Source organism: Babylonia areolata, chromosome 1 (genome assembly GCF_041734735.1).
Source record: "Babylonia areolata isolate BAREFJ2019XMU chromosome 1, ASM4173473v1, whole genome shotgun sequence".
NCBI lineage: Eukaryota > Metazoa > Mollusca > Gastropoda > Neogastropoda > Buccinidae > Babylonia > Babylonia areolata.
Window position 1 is genome coordinate 6,871,862 of NC_134876.1, and position 8,769 is coordinate 6,880,630.

An 8,769-nucleotide genomic window follows, 5' to 3' on the forward strand; every position below is an offset into this window, starting at 1 on the left:
TGTGGCTTTCCTCTCATTGCAGCAGTGTGTGAGGAACTGGTTTGGTTTGCTTCACCGAACAGGGAGAGGAAAGATCGGTATTCTTCTCTTTGCTTTTGGGGTTGTGTTTTTTTAACTCACTCAGTACGGCCAGTCCTCTCTTCTCCTCTACACAGACCCCTCGGATGTCCAGTGGGTGTCTGAATGACCCAACCTTTAGCTTCCGTCGTCAGAATTGTGGTATTTTTTGTCAACATTCACGTCTTCAGTATAAGAGCCTTCCGCTTGCAATATTTCCATGATGGTAATTGGGGTGAAACGCTGTTTACGTCGTCTCTTTCGCCGTTCGTATGGAGAGAGTTAATCAATTAGTCAATCAATCAATCTTATTTATCAGTAAATTAATTTTTTATATTTGTTTATGCATTTATTTATAAGCTTTAAAGATTGCGAGCCTCTGATTTAAGGTCGCGAAATCTGCGGAAAACTCAACCAGATTTGATGAACACTCCCAGGGACAAAAATGGAAGACATTTGGGGGTGACGGGGAGTGCATGGAAGTCTTCTCGTGTGTGAAGACCTTTCATTCAGCCCAGATTGTTGTATAGGCTGTTATAGTAACAGAGTTTAGTTTAACGATCTGTTGGTTGACACCCTAGAGGTGATGTTATTCAAGGCTTGAGTCTTTATAGGCTGTCGTGCAAACGATAGTTTTGACTGAAATATCCTATAGTTCCCTTCAAAAGCCATTGTAACTTTGACGCCCTATCCGCGAAAGCGTTGTTTATTTTTTTTTATTTTATTTTTTTTTTTAATATAGTTTAACAAACAAATAGAAAATCATTAAATTACGGAAAAGTCTCTCCGGCAAGAGTACAGCAGCGGAGTTGACTGCACTGGACAGTTGTAAGTGTGTATGACAGAGGTGCAGAGACTCCGGTCCCCAGACACATGATTGCTATGGGAAGGAAAAGCGAAAGTGTTGTTTTGACAAGGGTAGTTGCTGTGGGAAGGAAAAGCGAAAGTGTTGTTTTGACAAGGGTAGTTGCTGTGGGAAGGAAAAGCGAAAGTGTTGTTTTGACAAGGGTAGTTGCTGTGGGAAGGAAAAGCGAAAGTGTTGTTTTGACAAGGATAGTTGCTGTGGGAAGGAAAAGCGAAAGTGTTGTTTTGACAAGGATAGTTGCTGTGGGAAGGAAAAGCGAAAGTGTTGTTTTGACAAGGATAGTTGCTGTGGGAAGGAAAAGCGAAAGTGTTGTTTTGACAAGGGTAGTTGCTGTGGGAAGGAAAAGCGAAAGTGTTGTTTTGACAAGGGTAGTTGCTGTGGGAAGGAAAAGCGAAAGTGTTGTTTTGACAAGGGTAGTTGCTGTGGGAAGGAAAAGCGAAAGTGTTGTTTTGACAAGGGTAGTTGCTGTGGGAAGGAAAAGCGAAAGTGTTGTTTTGACAAGAGTAATTGCTATGGGAAGGAAAAGTGAAAGAGTTATTTTGTAAGGGTACTTGGTAGCGTTCTCCAGAGGACATTATGATATGATATAAGCACCCCTCTGTCAAGTATTCCCAGAGAACCGGTTACACCACTCCTTGTCGTGGCCTGTAGATTTCCTCTCATTGCAGCAGTGTTAGAAACTTCAGGCTGTGTTTTGCGAGAAGGAAAGAAATGGCTTTTTTGCCGTTTCTTTCTTTATTTGATTATTCAATACTTATTTTATTTATTCTAATATTTTTTTTCTACATCATGTTGTATTTCTTTGGTTATTTATTCTTTTACAAAGTTTCCGAGTTTCTTTTCAAGGTAGGGAAAGCAGTAGAAAATGCATAACATAATTTAATGAATATTCCTGGGAAGAAGATGAAAAAGAAATGGAGGATTGGAGGGAGGAGGGGGGAGGGAGGGGAGGGGAGTGGGGGAGGACGTGCGCGGAAGAGATTGGATCGTGTGTGTGAAGACCTTTACACCATTTTTTTTGCTTAGCCCAGACTTGTATATAGGCTGTTGTGAAAACGACATTTTGACTGAAATATCCGACGTTCCCCTTCCTCGAAAGCCGTTGGCGATTTGACAGGACCATACATAACGAACAAAATGCAAAGAAATAAATGAAAATAAAAATGCCCTTCTGGCAAGAGTCCAGCAGCCGAGTGGATTGCACGTACACACATGCTCACACACACATGCACACACACGCTCACACACATGCACGTACACACACAAACACACACACACACACACACACACACACACACACAGAGGAATGAGCACGCTCACACACAAGCATAAACACACACACACACACACACACACACACACACACACGCACACACACACACACGCACACACACACACACACACACACACACACACACACACACTCACTCACTGACCACCACCTCTCCCCCCCCTTCCCCCTTAACCCCAATAATCCCCAACCCATCCAACTCCTAAATCAACCCTTTGCATCACCCCCGCCTCCAGGCCCCTGTCAAAATAACACTATCGTTTTTCCTTGCCGGACGGCCAGCCCTTAGCAATCATCTGTCTGGGGGCCGGAGTCTGTGCACTTGTGTCACACACACTTACCACTGTGCAGTGCAGTCCACTCCGCGGTTGGACTCCTGCCAGAGGGGATGTTACGCACGTGCACATGCACACGCAGCACTAGCGCAGAAATGCACACACATGCACGCGCGGACACGCACACGCACACAACCGCGTTAATACACACATATACACGCTCTCATGCGTACTTACACATTTACAAACGCATTCACAAATATGTGCGCAAACACACACTCACATACACACGCGCGCACGTGCAGAAACGCGCGCACCCTCATATACACAAATAGAAACGCCCATGCTTGCGCGCGCATGCACACACACACACACATACACACACTCACGCATTCTTATGAGAATTTTAGAACTTCTGACCTTCGATTTGGATCTTTTTTCTTCTTTTTTTTCTTTTTTTTTCAAAAAATCTACCTGATTGATTGGGTGAGAAAATTAATGAACCAACCTTTCCTTAACTCAGTCACATGAAGACACGCAATGCGTAACTCAAATTTCCTTTTATTTATTTCTATTTTGTTATTACTTGTATGTGTGGGTGTCTGTTGAAAATGATTTTCCATGATAGAATACTGATCATATAAAGGTTGATTTATTGATGTGAAACATTTTTTTAAAAAGAAAAAAACAAACAACTCTGCTCTTGCGCACATGAAGAAATACAAAAGGAAGAAAAGAAAAAGACAGGGAAAATAAGAAAGGAATAGAAAAATAAAATAAAAAATAAAAAGGTGAAAATCACCGAGCAAAAAAATGAATTACGAAAGAAAGAAAGATTGATTGAAAGTGAAAAAAAAAGCAAATCAACTTAGACCAAAGAAAAAGAAAGAGAATGAGGAAAGAAAGAAAGAAAGAAAGAAAAGAAGAAGGAAAGAAACATTAACTCTCTCCATACGAACCTGCGAAAGAGACGACGTTAACAGCGTTTCACCCCAGTTACCATCATCAAAATATTGCAAGCGGAAGGCTCTTACACTGAAGAGGTGAATGTTGACAAAGATACCACAATTCTGACGACGGAAGCTAAATGTTGGGTCATTGAGACACCCACTGGACATCCGAGGGGTCTGTGTAGAGGAGAAGAGAGGACTGGCCGTACTGAGTGAGTTAAAAAAAAAAAAAAAAGAAAGAAGAAAAGGGAAGGAAAGAAAGAACGAAAGAGAAAATCGATATGGAGCACAGAAAAGGGAGGCAAGATAGAAATAAAAGAAGGAAACGAGGAAACAACCAGTGGAAAATAAAGAAAGAAAGAAAGAAAGAAAAAAAATGGAGAAAGAAAATCTTTATACAGCAAAGAAAAGAATTAAAATAGGAGAAAAAAAAAAGAAAAGTAGGAAAGAATCACACACACACACACACACACACACACACACACACACACACACACACACACGGCGCGCGCGCACACCCCCCACCCCCCACCCCCCCCCACCCCCCATCCCCCACCCCACACAAATGTAGAGCAATGAGGGAGAGATAAACAAAAAGGAAAATGAAGGAAAGAAAAAACAAATGGGGCCGGAAAGACCGGGGGAGCGTTGCTGAACAATTCATGAGGTGTCAAGATGGACGAGTGGCAATCTTTTCCCCAGTGCTGGCTGACCAAGGATGTGAGGGCAGAAGCGAACTTTGTGCTGAAGAAGCAGAACGGTTTGTTTGTATGTGGATGAATGAGTGCAGCAATGTGACGGTAGTTGTAACTGTAGCAGCAGCAGCACTATTCGCAAAAGTGGTGGTGGTGGTACCAGCAGTAGTCGTATCAGTTTCAGTAGCTCAAGGAGGCGTCACTGCGTTCGGACAAATCCATATACGCTACACCACATCTGCCAAGCAGATGCCTGACAAGCAACGTAACCCAACGCGCTTAGAAACGTCGCCGACAGGATTCGAACCTGTGCGGGAAGATCCCAATGGATTTCTAGTCCATCGCCTTAACCACTCGGCCACGACGACTTCTGTAGTCGTAGTAGTAGCAGATGATCACCGATGGTTGTCGGTTTCTCCCTGGCTGAAGATAGATGTGAGGGCATTGAGTAAACTGCTGTGATGATGAAGCGGGACTTACGTGTTTGGATCCCCTGTTGTGCGGCAATACAGCAACAATAGCAGCAGTAGTAAATTGAGTAGCTGTGGTAGCAGCAGCAGCAGCAGTAGTACTACTAGCAGTAGCAGTAGTGGTGGTAGTAGATGGACGAGTGTCATAAGTGGAGTGATGGCCTAGAGGTAACGCGTCCGCCTAGGAAGCGAGAGAATCTGAGCGCGCTGGTTCGAATCACGGCTCAGCCGCCGATGTTTTCTCCCCCTCCACTAGACCTTGAGTGGTGGTCTGGACGCTAGTCATTCGGATGAGACGATAAACCGATGTCCCGTGTGCAGCACGCACTTAGCGCACGTAAAAGAACCCAGGGCAACAAAAGGGTTGTTCCTGGCAAAATTATGTAGAAAAATCCACGTGAATAGGAAAAACAAATAAAACTGCACGCAGGAAAAATACCAAAAACAAAACAAAAAAAGCAACAACAAAAAGCGACGCGCTCTCCCTGGGGAGAGCAGCCCGAATTTCACACAGAGAAATCTGTTGTGATAAAAAGAAATACAAAATACAAAAAATACAAATTTTCCCTCGCTGATTGTGCATGAGAGCTTAGAGTGAATTTCGTGCTGCATACGTGGACATTTTCTGTTTGGATCCCTAGCTGTGGGTGAACGAATACAGCAGTGTAGCAGCAGTAGCGGTGACGATGATAATTGTGACAGTAGTAGTAGTAGTAGTAGCAGAAAAAGTAGTAATATGAATAGACCATAGTTGCAAATGTTCAGAAACCACGAGGCTTGAGTGTACAGTACTCAGCAGTAGTAGTTTGAATAGCAGTCGTAATTGTTTTAACAGAAGAAATAGCCATAGTAGTAGTAATAGCAACAGCAGCAATAGAAGCTGCAATAGAATACAGGAACTGACTGATTGTTATTTTCCTTCGCGTAGTGGCGTCTACGGATTTTTGCCTTGCGGTAGAAGAGCCATCGGTGTCATCATCCAGGCAACAGGCTTGTCCCCGATGAACTCGTTGCTGGTGGTCCTTGGCTATCTGAACGAACGCCGCATGGGTGAGGGACGGTGAGAGGAAAGGGGCGGTGGGGGTGAGAGAGAGAGAGAGAGAGGAAACTGTTGGGTCCTCTTTCTTGGCTAAGCGATTTGGTGATAGGGAGGAAATATGGAGGTTGGGGAGGAGGGAGAAAGAGAGAGGGAGTGAGAGAGAGACCTAGGGTTATTGAATCCCGATTCTTGTTTCTTGGCAAAGCGAACTGGCGAGAAAGAGGGAAGGATGGAGAGGGAGAGAGAGAGAGAGAGGCCTGGGCTATTGAGTCTTGATTCTTGTTTCTTGGCGAAGCGAATTGCTTAGAGACAGAGAGAGTGAGAGAGAGAGAGAGAGAGAGAGAGAGAGAGAGAGAATGCGCGCTCGTACACACACATACACGCGGGCACACACACACACACACACACACACACACACACACACACACACACACACGCACACACACACACACACACACACACACACACACACACACACACACGCATGCCTATGTCTACTGACTGACCCCCTTGTGATATCTGAGACACTGCTGGCTAGGGCTGAACCTTTCATCCAACACACCACACTATTCTACACTTCAGAATGCTGCACTGCACTACACGACACGACACGACACGACACGACAGGACACGACACCACCCCACACCACCACACACCACACCACATAACACCACCACAACACCACATAACACCACCCCACAACACCACCCCACACCACACTACTATTTCCTCTCCCGTCCGCCCGCACAGAAACGGGAATGGCTGTCGTCGGCGTGGGGCCGTCTATCATGATTTCCTCAGGAGAGTGAGCGCTTGGAAGGTCCAAAGGCGCGCGAATGGCATTGAAAACGATGGAGAGAGAAGAAGAAGAAGGAAAAAAAAAAAAAAAGCCCCCCACTACCACCGCCTCCACCACCACCACGACCATCACCCTCCTTTAAGTTCGAATACTTTGATTTGGTTCTTTTTCAAGCACAGTGTAAAACTGGGTCCACCTATTGTTTTTCTTGTTGCTGTTGTTGTTTTCTTTTGTTGTTGTTGTTGTTGTGGGTTGTTGTTTTTTTTCGCGCTTTGAGCATCATTTGTATTTGTTGTTTGTATTGTTATTGTTGTTGTTGTTTATCTGTTTATCTATTTTTAATTATTATTATGTTTTATTTTCTATTTTTTCGTTGCCTGATTATTTTCACTATTTTCATTGTCATCACTTCTCTTGCCGCTCGTTCAGAGTTTCCCGCAAACAGATCAAAACAAGACAAAAAAACAAACAAGCAAAACAAAACAAACAAAACAAAACAAAACAAACAAACAAAAACAAACCACGCAGGTTCCTGTGCTGCTGCCTCCTATCACCGACCGTCTACAAGGAACTGTTGATGTTTGGACGCCAAGAGGTCACACAACAGAGGAGACCTTGCCATGCATTGCTACACACACACAACGTAATTATGCAGGACACCACTTACTAAGCCCCATGCTGACGACCATAATCGCTAAGTCTTGGAGAAAGACTAAATGAACACCCTTCCACTGTGGAGACCTCCAGTGAGTCCCTCCTCTGTTCTTTATGTTTTCATTTTCATTTTTCTGCTTTTTGGTCCCTTCGATATATATTTTCAAGCGCTCTCTCTCTCTCTCTCTCTCTCTCTCTCTCTGTGTCTCTGTCTCTCTCTGACTCTTTGTCTCTGTGTGTGTGTGTGTGTGTGTGTGTGTGTCCATAGTTTCAATTATCGAACAGGCGTCAAAATGTTTCGTATGCATGTATACGCTGCATTAAATCATCATCAGTAAAACAGAAATAAATACATACATAAAAACGGGGTGGGGATACATTACATCAGGCCTTGAACCAGACAATATCAATCAATTTTGTTTTCTTATGCTGTTGTGCAAATGGAAGATATAATTTATCACTTGTTCTGTTTCTGATATTTTCCTGTTTTTCTTTTAAATGCACAGCAGATTACATTTATCGTGAAACGTTTACATTTCTTTGTTGTTGTTTTTTCTCTATCCTTTGGAAAATATTTGTTCAAGACGGTGTACATCAGGGAGATCATCTGGTCCTGCGCTTTTCAGAATGAAGAAGATTGATCGTGTTTAATGTTCGTTTCTGGGAACAGACTGTTGATCTGTTAAACACCGTTGATTAGGGGAACGAGTCTATTGTAGTAAGCCTTTATTGTGAGTTTTTAACAGTGTTTCTATTTTTTTTAGAATATATGTATTATATATGTATTTATCCGGGACTTATGCATGAAACCTTACTAAACGCATAGCTGCCACCTAATTGGTAGTTGGCAGCTGAATCTCAAAGTAACCAATGCACGAAACCTTACTTCCGGTTGTTCTGATCGCAGTTAGCTTCTAAATGGTGGAACTCCTTTAATTGCCAACTATCCGGCCAAACAAGATGGCGTGTTCGTGTTGAAGCGACAAGACAGTCTGAAGAGAACGCGAACTCATGGACGGTACACACCCTCTAAAAATGTGCAATGACTCCCAAATCTACATCAATTTTTCGATGTATTTTTTGGTTAGCATGAAAAATCAGGATACAACGCTCACCCCAGTTTTACAAATTTGCCTGACCTTTGAATTTATTCTACAGGCACGTTTTAAAATGCTGTGGCAAATTTGATCAGCGTGGATCAAGTGACAGCATTTCGCACAATTACGCAAGTGACCAACTTTTTTCTATCTTTGTGTGGGGACATGGATTCGCGGACAAGAGGGAGCAGGCGGGATAGTTATTTGCGATGAGAGGCTTTGCAACTGACGGAGGGTGGAGGACGCATCCACATCCATGCCAACGTCATCATGTGAATTCGAGAATGATTTTGTCAATCGAAAACATTATTAGTCTCTCAATGTGCAGGTATGTCAATTTTCCGTTACTCTAAACGACTTTCACTGTCAGTGTGTGCGTGTTTGTTTGTTTATTTGTGTGTGTGTGTGTGTGTGTGTGTGTGTGTGTGTGTGTGTGTGTGTGTTTTGTTGTTTTTTTTGTTTTGTTTTGTTTTTGTTTTTTCGGTGTGTGTGTGTGTGTGTGTGTGTGTGTGTGTGTGTGTGTTAAGTGGCTTATCTCAAGGCAGGTTTTACTACGTTTTTTGGGACTGAAGTATA

The 8,769-nt window shown here is 43.3% G+C and overlaps 1 non-coding gene across 1 annotated transcript; it reads right to left on the reverse strand.

Annotated features, from left to right (window-relative positions):
* Positions 1 to 4,419: 4,419 nt before the first annotated feature.
* Positions 4,420 to 4,501, reverse strand: Trnas-aga (transfer RNA serine (anticodon AGA)). Its single transcript has one exon. It is a non-coding gene; the product is annotated as a tRNA-Ser (tRNA).
* Between the last annotated feature and the right edge of the window lie 4,268 nt (positions 4,502 to 8,769).